Consider the following 19,817-nt stretch of genomic DNA (forward strand, 5'->3'; position numbering starts at 1 on the left):
TTCTCGTTATCAAGAATGTGTACATGTGTGTATTTTTTTTTCCTTTGAGAACTTTCTTTATTGAAGGTTTGTGCAAGGGTTCAGCGGAAATTATGCGGCATCTTTTCTCAGAGAGAGCTGCATTAATGTGCCAATGCCCTTTATTTAAGGCACTTTAAAATTCTGACGTGCCTTTTAAAAAGTATGAGTTGTGTTGGGAAAGTCTAATCACCGTTCTGCATGAATGGAAATGTGCTATTTTTGCAAGGGTAGTGCTGGAGTCAGGTTTTAGCATAAGGGTGTCTCTAAAGTACAGATGTCCGAAGACATTGGTCCGTTCTGATGCCCAAATCAACCAGCTAGAAATGTTACTTCTGCCAAAATTACTCAGAGGAACTTTTCAACTAATCATCACTTAAGCAATTGGGGACTGAAAACTCTTAACACCGCAGGGAATATTTAGAATTAATTCTGCAGAAACCCAGCTTTGAGGGCAAACTCTCTGCACTCTGGAGCATGCATCCACCCCACAAGATTATGCTCTGTGCCTGTAATGACTTCATACAGATTTTTTAGAAGTCTCTTGGGATACTATCGTTTTGGTTTGCTGATCTAATCCATTTCCCTTTCTTCTCTATCACGCACTCACCCTTCTCTCTCTGGATGCCTCTCTTTGGATCCCTTCCCATTCCAATCAGTGTGTCCTTTTTAAAAGTGTTTCATTAAGGTTGAAGTTCCAAGGACATCACTTCCCCTCTTTGAATGAATAAAATGTGCCTTCTTTTTTAAATGCAAACTGCTTGTGCCCTGACTGTACAATCAAAACAACGGGAAATACACCCAGTGCACTCAGGCAAAATTGGTGTGTGAGTCTCTTGGAAATATCTAGTAACAGGTGCAGTCAGATAGGCTGGCAAGGCATTCTGGTTTCATAACAATTACTAATAAGAAAATAAACGTTAGGTATGCATTATTAAAATATTTTCGTAATTTTTTTCTACTAAAAAATTCCCACAAAACCTATCTAGTAACCAGTTCTAGAGCATTCAAACCCATAATAGTAATAAAAAAATATCTGACTTCATCTCTCTCAGTTTAAGCACTCTTTTGTCTATTTTAATGAAATCTGCATATAGATTTTGTTCTTGTAGAAGGAAAATATATACAATTTTTACCCAAATCTTTGAAAATTTATGTTATCTGTCAAGTCAGTAGGAGATTTTTCGTATCTGTGGCTTTTGAGGATTATATATAATCACATTAATTATGTGCATCCATATCCTAAAGGAATGTCAATTATAATAAACCAGTTGGCACACATACGTTTTTCCCTTTTTAATAAAGGAAAACATTTGCCAATTATTTGGAGGTTTTTAGTTTCTAAGAATATGGGTTCTAGATAGTGTTAGGGCTGACTCAAATGCACTTTGGTAAGGAAGCTGCTTTGCAATTCTTAGAGATTGTGAAAGCATCAAGTAGGAAGTTTCCATTTTTAATTTGTCTTCATGCGGTCAGAAACATATATACATATAGAAATCTGGTAATTTAATGTTATTGGCTATCTTTGTGCCATTTTGTATAGAACCTGAAAAGAAAAGGAAAGAGTTTCCTTTTGTAACCAAGAGAAGAGCATATTATATTCAGAATCTAATAAATTTTTTCCTTAGGTTTTGGATCTCTATGTATGAATTTAGTGAACAAGTTTAGCTGTCTCCAAAGCTGAAATGTCAGGTTTTGTAAAAAAAAATAAGAAGGGTGGCTGTATCATAATGATTTTTATAAGTTGAAACCAATAGAATATTTTGGGGTGGGATGCAGAGTATAAGTACCTGAAGTAGATCAGGAGAGTGAGTTGGGAAGGAAAAAATGGATAAATATGAAAGTAGGGGGCAAGGAGAAAATCTATGTGCTTCAGCGAAAATGTTGAAGAGCCTTAGATTCTAATGAATGTATTGAATTAACTGCACAGAAATGCGAAGATGTATTTGCTGGAATGGAGTCTTAATTCGACACACTCTATAGGATTTCTAGAGATTAAGGTTGAGAAAACTTAAAAACTACATGGGTCCAGAGATCATCAATGCACAAAAATAGGAAAAGGACTACGGGTGAGAGGAAACAATCAATTCTGATCCCACTTTCAGAGAGAGAGGAAAAAAAGACCAAACAATTGCTTCAATTCTTTCTGTTCATAAAAGCTCTCATCACTCCCTACTTTATACCTAAATGTTCATATTCAATTTAAATTCTAAGAAACCAGAGCTGTAGTGAACTAGCTCATTAGCAGGGGATGGGAACAAACTCTCTTTAAGCCAGTCACTTGATAGGTTTGGAATAAAACAAGTTGAAAAATTACTCTCTTCTCAAAACATTTTAGTAACTCCAAAGCATCGAGAATTAAAACTGTTGCAGTCTGTGTGTTTGTTTGTGTGTGTGTATGTGTGTGTGTGTGTGTGTGTGTGTGTGTGTGTGTGTGCACGTGTATGTCCTTTTGTATGAGAGAGAGAGAGAGAGAGAGAGAGAGAGAGAGAGAGAGAGAGAGAGAGAGAGAGAGAGAGAGAGACCAGTGAAGCAGAGGACTGGGAAAGAGAAGAGAGAGAAGGGAGTTGTCAACATGAATGAAATTAAAGAAAGATTTCCCCAAGGAGCATATATATTCACATATTAAAGAACATATGTGAAACTATATAAATGGAACATAAGTATTTCCAGCCATGGAATTAAAAACACACACATATTGTATATACATGTGTATATGTGTGTGTTTTATATTTTTTTTCGTAGTTTTTTGGAAGGAAAAAGGAAACAAGTGCTATTTTACTAATCATATCATCATACTCACAACCACTAGCCCCAAGTCTTCTGATCACACCTGTTAGCCTTGTTAGCTCTTCATAACCCACATTGCTCAGCCTGCTTCTATGCATAACAACGTTAATCATAATGAAATGAAATATTTTGATTCTATTAATTTCTTATACAGTGTGTCTTCCAGAGTTCTTACCAGTGCTAGGACATCAGAGTACTGCTTGTGTGCTAAATTTTGCTCCCTCTGCTGGCTGCCTCTCAGGGAATGGTAAAACTACTGGCTCATACATAAACAAGGAATATTATTTGCAAAAATACGCGTGTGCACGCACGCACGCACACACACACAGAGTTATCCTTAGGGAAACAGTACCTTTGCATTGAGGGTTAGCTCTGTTACTCTTCTGGAATTGCCAATCTAAGCACCACTGGCATTACATTTCCTACCCAGAATTCCATGGTCACTGATGAGGAAAAAAAAAAAAAAAGGCCTGGGGTAGGGATGGGGGCAGAAAGTGGAGTGGGAGAGGGGTGTTGTGGTATGTCTAAGGCTTAGTTAAGTATACAGCCCCTACCTACCTCATGAGCTTATTTCATTTGATGATATCTGTTAATTCCCGAAGGGGAGTGGGAAAGCTTTATCCTGTGAGTGTTCCCTAGCATTAAAGCAATTCGATACAAATAAATATGTCATATGTGGTTCCATAGGACTAATTGGGCATGAGACAGGATCATGGGGCTAGTTAAAAATCATGTCCTTCCAAGGGAGTCTAGACGTTCAGTGGTGAACACGCAATGCAGAATACGGATGATGTATTATAGGACTGTACACTTGAAACAATGTTATCGACCAGTGTCGCCCTAATAAACTTAAAAAAATAAAAAGCATGTCTTTTATTAGAATCCCTAGATTCGTGAAAATATAAGGTTATTTATACAGAATATGTAGTTAAAAAGAATGAGTTAATTTTTCAAAATGAGTTAGAAAATTTGAAAAAAATTAGGAGAATCCTGGAAATCTATACTATACAAGTTTTCATTTAAAAAGGCATTTTATTTAGTAATAAAACTAGGTCATTAGGTACTTAAAATTCCAAACACATTTTCTCTACAAATCTAAACATTAGAAAAAAAACTAAGCAATTGTGTAGAGATTTTAATAAGTGGATAGATTAGGTTAACCTAATATAAAATATGTTTTTGTCTTGAAGTTAGAAAAAATTGTCTTTCTTTTTCGGATACACAAAATGATTTCTTGCCTTTTGTGAAAATATTAAGGGAGCTGAATCTTAGCTATAAACTTGGAATCATTAGGAGATTTTTAAAAAAAAAAAAAAAGCAAGGAAGGAAAGTAAACCTTGGAAGAGAAACATGTTATCTAATGTATAAATCAAGTTAAGTTCTTTAATAAATCTTAATATGCTTTATCATATAACATAAAATTTTAGTTTTTCCTCCTCCCTTAATCATTTTCCTGGGGGGAGGAGGGAGGGAAAGCCACAACCAAAAGATAATGAGAATAAAAGAAATGAGTATATAAAAATCTGAATAAATGGGAATTTATACTTTATTTAATGTCAATCTGCTCCAGTTTTTATGTTTGTTATGTGTACTTGCATATATGCTAGCATCGGCATTTAATGAATTGTTTGGTATCAAAATATACTCTCTTGCCTTTCAAATTCATGCAGACCTTACTTGTCCTTCAAAAAGGAAAACATCCTATTTTGGTTAATGGGTTTAAAAAAAAAAAAACAAAAGTAAATTGTGATAGCAATTAGGCTTCTCAGTGAGCATGCTCAGTGGGTCTCTCATGGTTGCTAGGCAACCAGCTGAAGGTGTGTGGCAAAGAGGGCCCCAAATGTAAAAACATAAGCACCTTTGGATTAGGTTTCACCTAGTGTAGAAGCCCATGTTCATTTATTTAATTAACTGTGGGATATCCTTAGATGATTTTCATGGATTCCCTTTCCACATTTTGGGGGAAAGGGTTGGGAGTAAGGAAGGGATACAGAATGGGGGATCCAACAGGATAGGTTCAAGAACCATAGTGAGCGCTTCCAGAAAGAGCACTGTGTTTGAATCGGGTTGCATTTTTATAGTGTGCGCGTATGACAATTTATTTTTCATTGCGGGAGCCGCAGTTAGCGCTTAACCGCTTAGGGCGCTCTGGCTGATCAGTACGTCCCGGCACAATTCGAATCCCACCCCGCATCAGCGTCATAGTGTACATCCAACATTTAAGCCTTAAAAAAAAAAAAAATCCGTTTTCACCTACTAGAGTCATAGAAAGGAAATTCCCAGTTAAGCCACAATGTTAAATACGGATTGCAGCCCGTATTCAAAAGCCCATTCGCACACCCCGGGGTTCTGCTGAAGAAGCACTTACAGTAGTTCAGAGAATGGTGTGGTGAAGTAAAAATGAATCAACTTTTAGAAACCACACAAATGCTTCGTCTTTGGTGAGAACAGTGCCATCTTCATCAGCACCTCTAAGTAGCAACCCGACCAAACACCTGGTTCGGTCCACAGCGACAGCTCACTGTCTCTCCAGTGGTAACAATTTAGAGGCATGATGCTAAACAAGATATATACATGATGTCAAATATTGGCTGCACACATCTAAGCCAATCACTTCTAAATAAATTAACCATGGCACTGCCTAATACGATCCACCTGCTTTCTTCCTTGCGTTGTTCCAGACCCTACCTGAACCCCCCTTTGATTAAATGTCAAAAGCTTGCCTTGTGCCTACAGATTTCACTGAAGGCGGATAACAGAAAGGTTCCTCCTGTGACTCCATAAAACTGAAATAAATTCCACTGGCATCTTGTAAATTTTTATTTTCTACAATGACTGCAGGCCCCATCTGCGGCCCAGCTGTTATTAGAACGGAAAGCGTTGGCCCTTCTGCATTACAAAACAGCATAGAACAGTAATTGCCAGTGGAAGAGATTAAGTGTAGACACTAAAAATGTTTACTCGCAATGAATATGCATAACGATGGGTAGGAAACAGCACTGGAAGATTAAAAAGAGAGAAGGGTTTGTTTACAAGGCTGGGAAAAAAAAAAAAAAGAGTGGAATGTCAGTTGGCCCCGAGCCTGAAATAGGAACGAAAAACCTTTGGGCAAGGCATTAGGGAGAAAAACAGATGGTTTGTGAACCTTTTATTAGATAGAAAAATCATTAATCAAGCCCAGGCTGGAAATGGCAGGGTTTTTGGTAGTTCATATTTTAGTTTATTTTTTCTTAAAGTGGCAGTATACTTTTTTTTTTTTTTCGGTCTTTTTGGGACAGTCGTCTATGGATCTTATGTCAATAAGGCGCTGCTTTTGTACAGCATTCCACGCGAAAGCCAGCTTCACTTTTGGTTAGTGTGAGCACTGATTTGTTATACAGAGAAATTCCTCCAAAGGGTTTCGCATTTCAGCACCTGTTTTGCCTGTATAGCAATTAAAAAAAAAAAAAAATTGCAGCATGGAACATTTTTTTTTCATTCATGTGCCATTCCTTTGCTTTTGAAACCTGGGAAGAATACGGAAAAGAGGAAACTCTTGCATGTGAGGCCTCGCTGACTAGATTGATTCACAGCAGCTTAAGCAAAATATATAGGAACAATTACAATAATTACAAACTGATTCATCTCCTGAGAGGGAATCCATGCCATTTCACTGGAAAAGCCATCAAGAGCGTGTAAGGGTATCATTTGAAACTGTACCTCCATAAAGCCAGTCTGTGGCCATTGGGCTTGAAGAGGTTGTATTTTACAGTTTTTTAAATATAATGGTTGTGAACATCTCTGAGAAGGGCATGTCCTAGAGATATTAACAAAATTCCAGAATTAATGGTGCAAAGCCTATCATCTGCTACTAACCAATCATCAAACCCTAGGAAAGGCCCTATGCCAGGGGCATTATTGTTTAAACGAAATGCGTAAAACATTAAAACACTCTCCTAAGTACACGATGTGTTTGTGTTCGTAGACATGTACATATGTGCATATGCTTGTAGATGTCTATGTACACACACTTGTGTGTATGTATGTTCAAGACTGGAAACACTATCAAACCTCAGGAATGGGATGGCAGGGTAGGGGAATATAAGAATTCAGGAACCTATGGTCAGACTCAGGATTAAGCTCAATATCACAGTCCTGAAGTTGCCATGGTCTGCGTTATGTTTGGAGCTGATAGATCATTTCTACTTTAGAAAGCTCCTTTTAAGCTTACATGTAGCGTGCACTTGTTCCTACTTTCTTGTATTTAGTGTTGGATTGGGGATGGACTTCATCTGGGTTGTCACTCCTAGAGCAAAGCATTATTGAAGCAGGACTTTGGTGAACATGCAGTGAGTGATTTCTTTTTAAGGAATTTGAAAGTATTTGAAAAGTTTCTCATTCATGTTTTTACTCTTGGAGTGGATAATCTTTTTTTTTTTTTTTAATAACTTTTATTCGGAAGGCAAGCTATTCTTTGACAAAAGGTTCTCAAAGATAAACCATTTGTTTCCTCTCCTTATTTTCTATGAGAGGAATTGTGGAAGTCGAGTCCAAAAAACACCTGCAATGCCATCTGATAATTTCTCTGACATTACAGCTCTCTTCCACATTAAGGAAATGAAGCCTGTTGAGATGGTCATATTAAAACAAAAAGAATGAGGAGAAGGCTTTTTGACTGCAGGTCTCTGTTCTGATATCATTACTAACTCCCTATAATGATCATTCTCCTGAAAACCTAAGCTTCATTCCTTCCCTTTCCTTTTCTCCTAGTTTCCTTAATGGACATATTTATCTTCATGCAATTCGTTTGGAGTTAAAGTCATTGTCAATAAAGAATGCCAAAGAGGAACAAGACCAGCAGTGACTTTATGCACAGATTCTAAAACTGCTCCAACCTACCTCTGTGTCCTGGGCTGACTTATTACAGAAACAGAAGTTCAAAGATGTGGCTGACATGCTCCTTTAAAAACACTTTTACAACACTGTTAACATTTTCTGTTTTCTGACATTCTTTTTCTAAAGAGATGCTTAAAGCAAAAAAGGTTTCCTGCCACAAAAATGACATTAATATTTCGTAAATCAAGAACTAGATAATGTTTTGGCTGCTGCAGAGACGTTTACCTTATGTCGTTTATCTAAATGCTTTTCGATTAAAACATGACACAATTTTTGGACTGGCTTTAACCGGAAAAAACAATTCCAAGAACTTTCTTATTTCAGAGCCTGAAATTCTTTAGTATATTTCTCACCAGAATTTACTGTGGAGCATATAGCCTTTCAGCTCATTGAAAACGACTTCCCAAATAATAAATCTTTCCAACCATCATTTGTGTGCACTAAATCAAATAATTTACTAAAAGTCAAGAAGACATCTTCAAATAAAAATCAGATAAACATGTTTGTAAACTTTTGAGTTAACTGCAGTGTCAACAACTCTGTTTCCAAAGATAAAATATTTTCTACATTGACCTATTAAAGAAGTGATATGTTTAAATAATATATATATATATATATATATTGTATCAAAAAGAGCAAAAAAAAAAGAGAGAGAGAAAGCTTTATAGGTAATAAAGTTCTCTTGGATGAGCATCTATTGGAGGAAGTATTAAAATCAGAAAAGTGATAATAAATTTTAAAGCTTTTTACTTATGTAAAAAATATGAGGAGGAATACGGCATTGTGCCATAGGGTAAAAGTATACTTTTCTGATATTATATATATTTGTTTCTTACAAAGTTGCATATAACAAGCATTTTCTCTCTAATCTACTATTATTTTATCTATGGTTAATACATTTTTTTTTCTTTTAAAACCTTAAGAATTTTGCCAATTGATTTTGTCATGTTTAGATTTTGGGAAGGAAAACACACTTATGGAACAGCGATTTCAAAACATCGAGGATAATAAGTTACAAAAAAAAAATAGCCTTAAGATTCTGCCATAAACCATTCAACAGCAAATGGAAGACTACAATTAAGGCCAAGCTGCTTCTCTGGGGAATACTAAAGAACAATTTCTTTTCCGACTGTGATCACCACAGAACTGCCCACAGAGTTCCTAAGTCCTGGACTAATAACTCTGAAATGAACTTCCTGCAGGAGATGACCCCTCTCAAAGTTGTGTGGGGCTGACACAGGCTGTGGCCTAGAGAAAGGGGGAGAGGAGCAGGATCTGGAAGGAGAATGCACAATGGCTGCAGAAGGAAGAGTAGTTAGGATTGCTAGCCTTGCATATGTTATGGCACACCATTAATAACAATGATCAGAAGAAAGAGGATGTCTTAACAGCTGCATTAAATTATTATGGAAATTGGCATTTTAAAATGAATTCAGGGTGAGACAATAACAAAAGAGCTGTTATGGGTGGAACGGGTCATATTGTAAGGCCAGATGATAATTCTCAAAGGTAGAGTAGCTGTGATCAGGCAGAGATTCTTCTTTCTTTTTTAAATTTATATTTATACAATTTATAGAAAGATGGTCTTCACCACAAGACCTCAGCTAAGTAAGATGCTTTAACAAGATTGTGTTCTCCGGAAGATAAAGGGAATATTTAATACCATAAAAAGATGTGAATTTCCTTATAAGAAGACCCAGGTGAAAGACTGCAATTGTTTGTACTTCCAATTTAACAATAATTAAATATTATTAAACTCCAATTTTGAAATGAAATTTTTTTCATGGAAGCAAAAGATTTTGAGAATCTGATTCTGATGCAAACATTTTGTATTAATAAAAAATTAAAGTATAAATGAGGGACTGCTTTATCTTTTAATGGAAAAAAAGGAAAGATAAATAATTTGGAATTGGCTAACATTGGTATCTTTGATTTTTAAGATATTTTCTGTTTTTTCTATCAATAATTATTAATCCATTAATCTTTTTTATCTGTGTTAAAAAAGTCATGATTAAGTAATTTTACTGAAGTTATACAATTGATGTTTTTATAAATTGTCAGAGTATCTGATGAAAAGTGGAAAAAAAGGTCTTGCAATGTAGTGGATGTTTGTCTCTGCAAACCAGATATCCAAAAGACTGGCTGACTATTTCACTTGTATGAACGTTTGGGTCCGTGGTGTAGATCTAACCTGGATTTCTTTAATTACTACCGAGAAGCTGTGAAAGGTCTCTTCTTCAAAACTTTAGAATGGGGAACAAATGCTTCATAATTGGTTATTAGTGGCGCAAGCAAAACATAATCTTCCATGAAACACTTAACATGTAAGCCTTATGCAGGAAGAGCTTTATCAGGATAAGTTAAACTTTTCCTCTTTAAGTCAGTAAGATACTTTACTGTTTCTTTTGATCCTTGATATGGACTTCAAATGGACACCACCTGTTGACAGAAGGCAAATGGCATTTTTAATTTGAATGACCTTTATTTTGAGCCCATTTTGAGAGAGGAAGACTTATCCAGTTCTATTTTGGCAACCGTTATATCCAGTTTGGATGCCTCCATGTACTATGAGCTTGTTGAGTGCTATCTCCCAGTCATTACTATTAGAAATCTACCTTCTGGGTTAGTCAAGGGGAAACCCTCCCAGGAACATTCCTGAGGACCAGTTGTCATAGTCTTTGTGACTGCTAGCCATCCCGATATTATCTGTGGCACAGAAAAAAGACCCTCTGGTACAATGAACTTTAGAAGCCAGCCCTATGTTCCCTACTATGTCCTCTGTCCTGATTATCCCCAAATTCTTGCACATTTTTAACATGCAAGCCAGTAAGGACATACATTGCTGCAATGAACTCAATAATTTTGCATTCTCATGAATCTGTAAGTTTAATTTTGCAAGTTTCCATGAGCAGAGTTTTGATAAACACTTAGCTTTTCATCAGTATTTTTTAGTCTTGGCTACATATTGAAAATAATCTGTGAATTTGCATTTTAGAACATAGTCAAATGTAGAGGCGATCTGAACGAGAAAATCTGAGGATGAAACCCATACTCCTGCGTTTTAATAAAGTGCTACTGGTCATTCTAATGCACAGCCAGGCTTCAGAACTACTACCTTATGTGGCCCCAGAACCAGATGTATACGCAGCGTTAAAATATGGGAGGGCGAAACTTTTTTGGTGCTCTCACTCACCAGTTGACCTTGAAACACTTGTGAGGTAAATGGTATACCATTAGTCAGAAAGAATAAATACACTTTCAGGAGTGCCCAGTAAATTCAAGCTCCTGAAACAAGAGCCTCATTGTCAGAATATAGATGAGTATTTAACAAATATAGTGGGGATTTCCAAAATGACTTTGCAATATGTCCAAACAGCTTTGTGCTGTTGATTCCATTGGCTGTTTTTTGCCCTAGTTTGAAGACTTAGCAGGTGCTTTTTACGCCTCACCTTCCTTGTCATCAATGGCCCTTTAGTCCCTGAGGAATCATTGGAGTCTGGAGAAGTGCTGGGGCTGCAGAATGAACAACATTTAGCCCTTTAAAAATACTATATGCACTTTCAGGTCAAGACGTCTTTCATTCACTTTCTGCAAGAGGCCGCATTTCCAGTCCAAGAACGACTTTTGATTTTTTTTTTAAATATGTTTTCAGAATGGAAAAAATGTGGAAAGATAAGGTCTTCTGGGGGAGTAGATCATCCCTGGGAATGACTTGGAATGAGTCTTCCTGATGAGTTATGGGAGCATGAACACATATCCTGTTTTCTTTCTCAATTCGGAGAGGTTTTCGCATAGATGCCTGTTTGCTCCAACTCATTCATTCTGTTTGCGCTTCTTTTTCTGAGACATCTGAAAGGAAATGTTGGCTCAAAGGTTCCATCCCAGGTGTGATGAGGATTTCTGGAAGGACAGTTCTTGCTGAATGTTGTTATTGTCTGCATTTCATTTTTCCTTTCTAAGGAATTTCAAAATGAGTGATCCACTCTACACATCCCAGATGTTGCTGCAAACCAGAATTTTGGAACATTAGAACTAAAATGCAATCCCCTAAAGTTTAGCTGAGTCCCAGCTCTCAAACCAAACACCGACAAAAATGTATTTGTGCAACATTTCACATGACTTCTTCAGTGCACTGTGTCCTGGGCTGCGTGACTCAGTCCCAAAAGAACTGACACACCATACTGTAAATTTTATAACAACCAAACACCAGGATGCTGGAAATGAGGCCTTGGTTCATGTTTTTTGAGAGACCGAATTTCTGGAAACATCCTTCAATATTGATTTTTATAAGATCTTTAAGTAATATTGTTTAAGAAACGTGATAAAACCTCAGGAAAATATCCTAAACACTTCAAGTCTGTTAAAAAGTTTTCTGCATAGCATCGGCAATCATTTTCAATTAGACTCATATTTTGAAAAACATGTTTAGGGAATGGATATTAGCGATTGTCTTGTCAAAATTTAAGCAGGTCATTTTGGGGAATGTAAATATCCACGATTTAAAAGTATTCAAGAAACAGCCCAATATATATTTAATTAAAAATGCTTTCAAAGGTTTACCTGCAGTCTCCAATGTTAGATTTTAATGTGTACAAATCTCAGTTTTCCATCCGTCCCGTCTACCATTCACCTGTGTTTGTCTAATGAAAACCAGTTACTACAGCTCTGGTTACACATCTGTTTCACGCATGTGCGATTACAAGCCATTTTAGCAACTAGTAAAACTACAGGTGTCTGGGTTTTAATGTCACCTATTTTAAAAGAGCAGTTCATGGGCCTCTGATTATTATTTTTTACGGCTGGCAATGTTCCTACCACAGACGGCCAGCTCAAGGGTTAAATGTGACTCCGTTGTTCTCTTCTGGAAGAATCTCTGAAACCACCTGTAAATTAATTTTTTAAAAACTTTGAATCGGTACTGCCAAATACGGCTATTATTGTACTCTACATGGGCGGCCTGTACTGCTGTTTCCACACGTCTCCAGCAACAAATAGTGAACTGGATTTTGAATGCTGGATGCTAAAGTCATTAAGTATGTGTATCTACTTGGCTTGCTTGCTTGCTTCTATACCAGAATAAAGACCACAATTACCATCACACCACTTTGATAAGGAATGTTAGCACATGGTTTGCCAGCAGCTGTAGAATGGCCATCAGTGCCATTACAATCAGAAGTTCAGTTCCATATAAATGAAAAATTTGACTTGGAGATTTCTCCATTTTTACCTCTCATCATCTAAGTGTTGCTGGAAGATATAAGATTTCCAAGGACTACTATAACAACTACCAAATTCATCATTTACTAATAAAATACCCTAAGGTGTGTATTTGTCTGCTTTTGAAAGAGAAAGATGGATGTGTAAAAATTATACATGGAGAAAACTGATTTACAGATTAATCTAATTAGATTAAAATTAGGATTTTAATTTAAAAAAAAAATACTGTTCAGTACTACCAAACTCAGCACGCATTGTAGGAGGGACAAGTCAAAATCAATTACAGATTCAACTTTGCTACACAGTAATAGAGACAGGTTGCGTTGCTATATTTAAGACTCTGGTGACATTTCTATTACAAATATAAGCATCGTTTTTCAGGAATTTATTGCTCAGCCATAAGAATTTTTAGACAAGATCATTTATGAAATTCTGGGAGTTGGCTCCCCAACCAGATATTTTTATTTACTTCTTTCACATGAATAAACAGAGTTTAAATATTCTGGATGAATGAAAGCAAATTAATACTGATAATTGTGAAAGTTTCCTTTGTTAAATAAAGTTTGGTCATTTCACAGAAGCGTTAGAAGCTGTAGTTAATTTCTTGGTAATATATTTTCATTTGCTCTTTGTCCACAATGGCATGATGATGTTTCTGTGGCAGCCATGGAACCCGGGACTGATGACCGCTCCCAAACATTTCGATCCTCCATATGCTAATTATTTACTCAAATTAGAGAGAGAAAATTTTCCTTATGTTTTATGATAGCTGTAAAACACAAAATAAATGAAGACAAGCTTTCTAGACTATGTGAGAATTCGACTACAGCATTATTTCGAATAATTTTTTAAGAACATCAAATCCCTGATCAAAATCCCCAGTAGCGACTGTTGTCTCCTAAATCAAGTCCTAATTTCTAAGATGCTCTGAAATCTGTTCTCAGCTTACCTTCCCTACCTCAGCTTTCACCAATGCTCATTATGAGTCCTACTCTATAGCTAACTTAGACTCCCAGCCATTTCGCAGGCACATGTGACCTACCTGTACTCTTGTCTTTCCTCATAACCCATCTTTATGCCAAATCCTTCCCATTCTGCCAGACTCAGTGCAAAGACCACCACCTCCAAAAACGTTTTCTGACCCTCCCTACAGAAATAACTTCTTTCCCATGAACACTGAAAATATTTTTTACAATAACTATTTGTGTGTATATTATTCATGTCCTATATACTAAAGAGTTGCTCCCTGGAGGTTTGTTGATCACATAAATAGATGAATGAGTACATAGCTACTACAGAAGGCATCTATTTTTGGATTTATGCTTTCTCTGAGGGTCAGAAAATAGATAACAGACTATGACATAAAAATATGTCAATGTGATACATAATATATACGTTAACACGATATCCTTAGGAAATCTTAATCAATCCAAAAATAAATAACATTTTGAAGAAAAAAAAATACAAGGAAAGCAAAATCATTTGCCTTAGGAGATCAGACACATCTTATTCGTCAAGGTTAGCGATATTAACCTTGTTCTTTCCATTGTAATGTATCTGAAATGTCATACATATCGGCCCCCTGCACTTTCTGTCCCATGGCAGGCCTGTACCATCTCTTAACAAAACTTTTCCTAACAGGTAAGTTGCTTTGCTTCCAACTTTATCATTTATAGTCTGTCAGAATAAACTTCCTAATATGCAGATAAGAGCATGTCACCACCCCCCATTTGGAAGTCTTTGATGACTAACAAAGTAAACTTCTACGCATAAAGTTCGAATGTCTTAAGCTGTTGTTCAGTGCTCTCTGCCATCTGCTCTCAGTGTGCCTGCACACTCCCTGACCTCTCACCTCCCATCACGTGCCCTCTGCTTCGTCTCTCGACACATATCACCTCACTGTGAAAATGCTACAGACGGGGGCATTCTTCCTTCCTTTTTGCCTATCGAATGCTTTCTATTGTTCTAGGTTCAGCTCCAGTGCTCAAGTCTCTGCTAAGCCTTCTTTGATCCTTTTAGTCAGAATTATTGCATTTCTTTGTGTCTTTGTTATACCTGTTTAGTTTGCTGTGCCTAGACCTATGGTGAGTAGCTTGCATTTTCGATCTTACCAGATTATATGTAGATTTCTTGAAAACTGGAACCATGTCACCATCATGTTCGTATCTCTTTGGATCAATAGTACCTTCTCATATTGCTTTTCACACAGTACCTAATTGCCTTATGATATATTCAATCATACCTTCATATGTATAATACATTTTAATAAGAGTTGTATTCCTAGGATAAACAAATAACTTCATGAATTCTGATTAGGAATCATAAATTAATAATATGTTTAATTGATAAAGCATTGAATGGTTGACAGACTTAAATGAATTATCTCTGTGTCAATTATTTCCTGCACAAAATATGTCAATTAATGAGGGGGGGAAGAAAGTTTGATATTTAACCTCTAGATTTTTGGGGGAGATTCTAGGATAGTTTCAAATTAAATAGTCTCCTTATGGGTAAATATAATGATACCTTTAGTGTTAGTACTTTTAAGTTTAGAAACTCAGGTGGAGTATAATATCTATGGAATAAGAGATGACCTCATTCTCCATGGCAATAATCTACCTTTCAGAAAAGGTCAAACAAGCTCCTTTATTTATTTTTTATTAACCTCTTTATTTTGAAACAAGCTTCTTTTGTAAAGAACAAAATTAGGCTTGAATCTAACTTTGCTGTTTGTCTGGACTGTAAAAATGAAAGTATAAGCCAAGCCACCAAATGAAAAGAAACAGGGGGTCTCTTTCATTTGGAAGAGAAATTGTAAAACACTGCTCACACCAGGCATTTATTCGTTTTTATATTTTATGCATTTTAAGAGTTGCTATTGCAACTATAATATTTTAAACACTCAATTTGTGTGTGTGTGTGTGCATGTGTGTGTGCGTTTGTGTGTGACTAAGGCTAAGATTTGGATGTATGATGGGTGGCTCCTTCTCAAGACAAAAAAGCATCAAGCGCTTTACCATACAGATTCTCACTCTGCAGATAAAGTTTTATAATTCCCAAAGGAATTATTCTAGCACATGTCTAATGTCAGATTTCTACAAAAGACAGGTGAACATTGTTGTCCTATAAATGGAAAAAAGCTCTCTGATGGCATTGGAGGTAATGATGGGGGATTATTTTTGCCTGATAATCCTGGAAATTCTGCATTATGGCATTTGGCACTACAAAACCACGTTCAATTTATCCTACAGATAGGAATACAAAATTTAGAGAATGAAAATAACTTCTCTAGACAAGAGCCAATTTGGACCAAGAGTTGTAATGTTCTCGATGCCCAGTTTTTTATTACCAGCTTATTCTTCTCACTATTATAGATTTGGGGGTTTTCCTTCTTGGTAAACATTGTGATCTATCCCTTTAATTGATTTTGTTCCCTTCTGAGCTTGGCAGCAAGTTGGAGGTAAGCACAGCTGCATGACTGCTGAGCATGCTTCCAGATGCTTTCATATGGAGACAGAAGCTCTTTTATCCTGTAAGCTCCAGCTGAATCAGGAGGCCAGAGGTCAGGACTACCTGTACACATTTTCTTTAACGTCTCCAGCCAGCTTTGCTGACAGAATTGTATGGCTCCACATGTCCTAATACAAGAGAGACTTATTTAGCCAGGGATTCCTGGTGAAGTGCAGCATGTTGAAAGTATTACAAAGCTCTATAAATGAGTCAACTCGACTTAATTGAAAAGGTGTTACTTTGCATATCCTCTGTGACAGTGCCATTCAATAGAACTTTGGAAGCATCTCTATTGGTGCCGTCCAATATGGTAGCCATTAGCAACATGTGGCTACCGAGCACTTGAAATGTGACTGAAGAACTTAATTTAACTGAAATTTAACTGAAATTTAAATTTAAATAATTCCATGTGATTATGGCTGCCATATTGGATAGAGCAGCTTTCTAATAACTATGTGGTTGAAAAGTTATAGGAACAAAAGCTTTACAAATAATAGATAGTTACTGTCTATTTTTCTTATGTTTAATAACTGTCATATCTCCTCTAATAAATCTATGTAATGGGTGAGTAATAATGATCCATGTGATAATAGTACTGAATTAGTCATTGAAACTACAGTGAAACAGTCAAATAATAAACCTGCTTGCAACATTTCTATTATAGAGAACCATATCTTACAGAAACAAAGGACCTCCGGGCAGAAGATTCGGATTTGTGTTTGGCTGTATCATTTTCTGAGTGACCTAGGGCCACAAAAAATATTTATTTGAGTTTGTTATTTTCTTCTTTTATATTGCCAACTTGCTTTTCATTTTCTCTTTCACTCTATATTAGTTACCTATTACCTCATTAATGCTACATAAAAACCACTCCAAAGCTCAGCGACTCAATATAACAATCATTACTTCTTGTCCATGCAGGTGTTTAGTGGATCTAGGCTAGGCTTAACTGATGTTGGCATCAAGTTGAAAGTTAGTCTGCATCTGCTCCAAGTGTCTTTCATGCTCCTGATTCCTGTGGGCGGGCTTGGGCATGTTATTTTTGTAATGATGGTAGAAGAGGAGAAGAGCAAGCCGAAATGCACAAGTACACTTCAAATTTCTATTAATTTCATTTATGTTGATATCTCACTGGGTAAGTCAAGTCACATGACCAAGGCCAGCATCAGTGGAGCTGCAAGAAGAGACTGAATGTTTGCCAGTTATGTAATTGTTTAAGTCACGCTCCCCGTCTTCCTCAAATCATTGTCATCTATGACTTGAGAAGCTCAGTGTTCATTTGTAAAATGAGAATAAAAGTAATGATGCCTGCTTCACAGGATTATTTTAGGATTACTAAAGATCTTAGAAAAGGAGCTGTTAAAAAAGTAAAATATATCAAATAGATAAAATCACTTTAATCACTTTAAGAAATATTCTCTTACATCATAGTCACCACTTTATAAGCAGACCAAACTTTTAAAAACACGTTTTTTTTTTTTTAAATCCTACTTGGAATAATTAAATTTAACTTTTAAACCTATATTTTCTTCCATACTCAGTCAAATAATTTACCCACTTGCATTAAAGGAGACAAATCAGTTGTCTGACAGAATGAATATTGTTTACTCTCCAGTATCCATTCTTTACCTTCTCGGTAAGAGGTAGCAGTGTAGTTATAGGAATTGACTGACTCCTGTTTAAAGGATGGCCTAGGTTGGTCTAAGAATAATCCCATCCGTTTAGTTAGTCCTTTGGGAATGAATGCGTAAGGTGCTTTTAATCCAATGAGATCTAACTGGAGGTTATTAGAGGTCTCTAATGATGTATTTCTACTCTTGAGATTGTTGTGGGAAACTTCTTTTTTTCTCTCACTAAATTTAATGAAGAAGCAAGTTGTCTTAGCTGCTGCTAGTAGGTATCCTGAAACTCTGGGTGAGAGAAAGATTGAGATAAGAGAATTAAGCCTCATCGAGGCAGCACTGTATGTATTCATTCTCTTTTAATTTTTCCTGCTATTTATTTCATTACCTGCTTCCTCATTCATTTATTTATTTATTCATGCATTTATCTGAAATATGATCAAATGAACGTCGATGGAGTCCATAGCTTTTACCACACATTAGTAAAGATGCAAAATAAATTTAAGAAACAGCTCTCAGAAATTTGGGGTAAAATTGCTAAGTGAAAATATTCTTTAACAAAATGCTCCGTTTTAAACACTTGGCAGCTACAGATAATTTTTGTTTTAAGAGATAACAAAAATGATATAGTTAGGTACAGAAACAAGTAAACATATCTGGATCACAAATAAAACAGAAACATAAAGTGTGAGTAGAGATAAAAGAGCAGATGTGCCAGCTTCCAACTCTGGAAGGAGAAAGTGGTGGCTTGGAGTTGCTGCATCGAGACAGAGGGCACAGACCTACCCAAGCTTACAACTTGAAGCCAGGGACTTAGGTAGTCTCACCACTTCCTGAAACGAAGTTGCAAAAAAAGTTATTGCTACCTCACTGCCTGAAGTCATAGCTTTATAGGACTCTGTGGACCCAGGCAGACAAGCAGACAAAAACAGTGCGTCTGCACAAGGAACTGAGCCAAGTCATCTGATGATTGGATTTATTATCTCTCTCAAATTATGATGGAGCGGGAAAAATGATATACCCATTTATGACCTGTTTGTTGACCGAGTGTCAATCTCAATAGCTACAGACTAAGGGAGAACTCTGGGAGATAGATTTGGGGAAAAAAAAAAAAAGGAAATAGGAGCAGAGAGAGAATAAAAAAATTCTGTAGAAAAAAGTATATCAAAAACAAGAGAAGAAATCTTACGCTAAAGAATTTTAATTAAATCAACAAACAGAATAGGAATTAATTTAATGGCATAGTCAGAAAAGACTAAAGTAAGAATATTTAGAATGTTTAAAGAGAGAAAAGAATACATTCATTAAAAAGGAAAAGATTACAAAACTAAAGCAGACAGTTGAAACATGGATAGAAAATTAAGAAATAGGAATCTTCTTAGAAATAAAAATATAGCTATTAAAATAAAAAATTAATGTGATTTAAAAAATAATGTGATAATATTTAGAAATGGACAATTTGTTTTTTAGATCGTAATAGTAATGTCTCATGTTTTAGTACCAAAGTTTTAAGAAGTAGTTGTATCTTGTATTTCTTTCTCTACTTCAGAGCACAGAGAAGGAAGAAAAACTATAACTGGTAAAAACTTTAAAAGGAGAGTAAAAGAAAGAAATACAAATTAATCATACTTACAAACATAGTTGCAATATCCTAAATTAAATATCAAATTATCTCTATTAGTGTATTTTTAAAAATGTGAACAAGTAGAATTTACTTCAGAAATGTAAGAATAATTTAACATCTGAAAATATGCTAATATAATTTGCATTAGCTGGTGAACAGAG

The sequence above is a fragment of the Rousettus aegyptiacus genome, unplaced genomic scaffold (assembly GCF_014176215.1).
Source record: "Rousettus aegyptiacus isolate mRouAeg1 unplaced genomic scaffold, mRouAeg1.p scaffold_m13_p_12, whole genome shotgun sequence".
Classification (NCBI taxonomy): domain Eukaryota; kingdom Metazoa; phylum Chordata; class Mammalia; order Chiroptera; family Pteropodidae; genus Rousettus; species Rousettus aegyptiacus.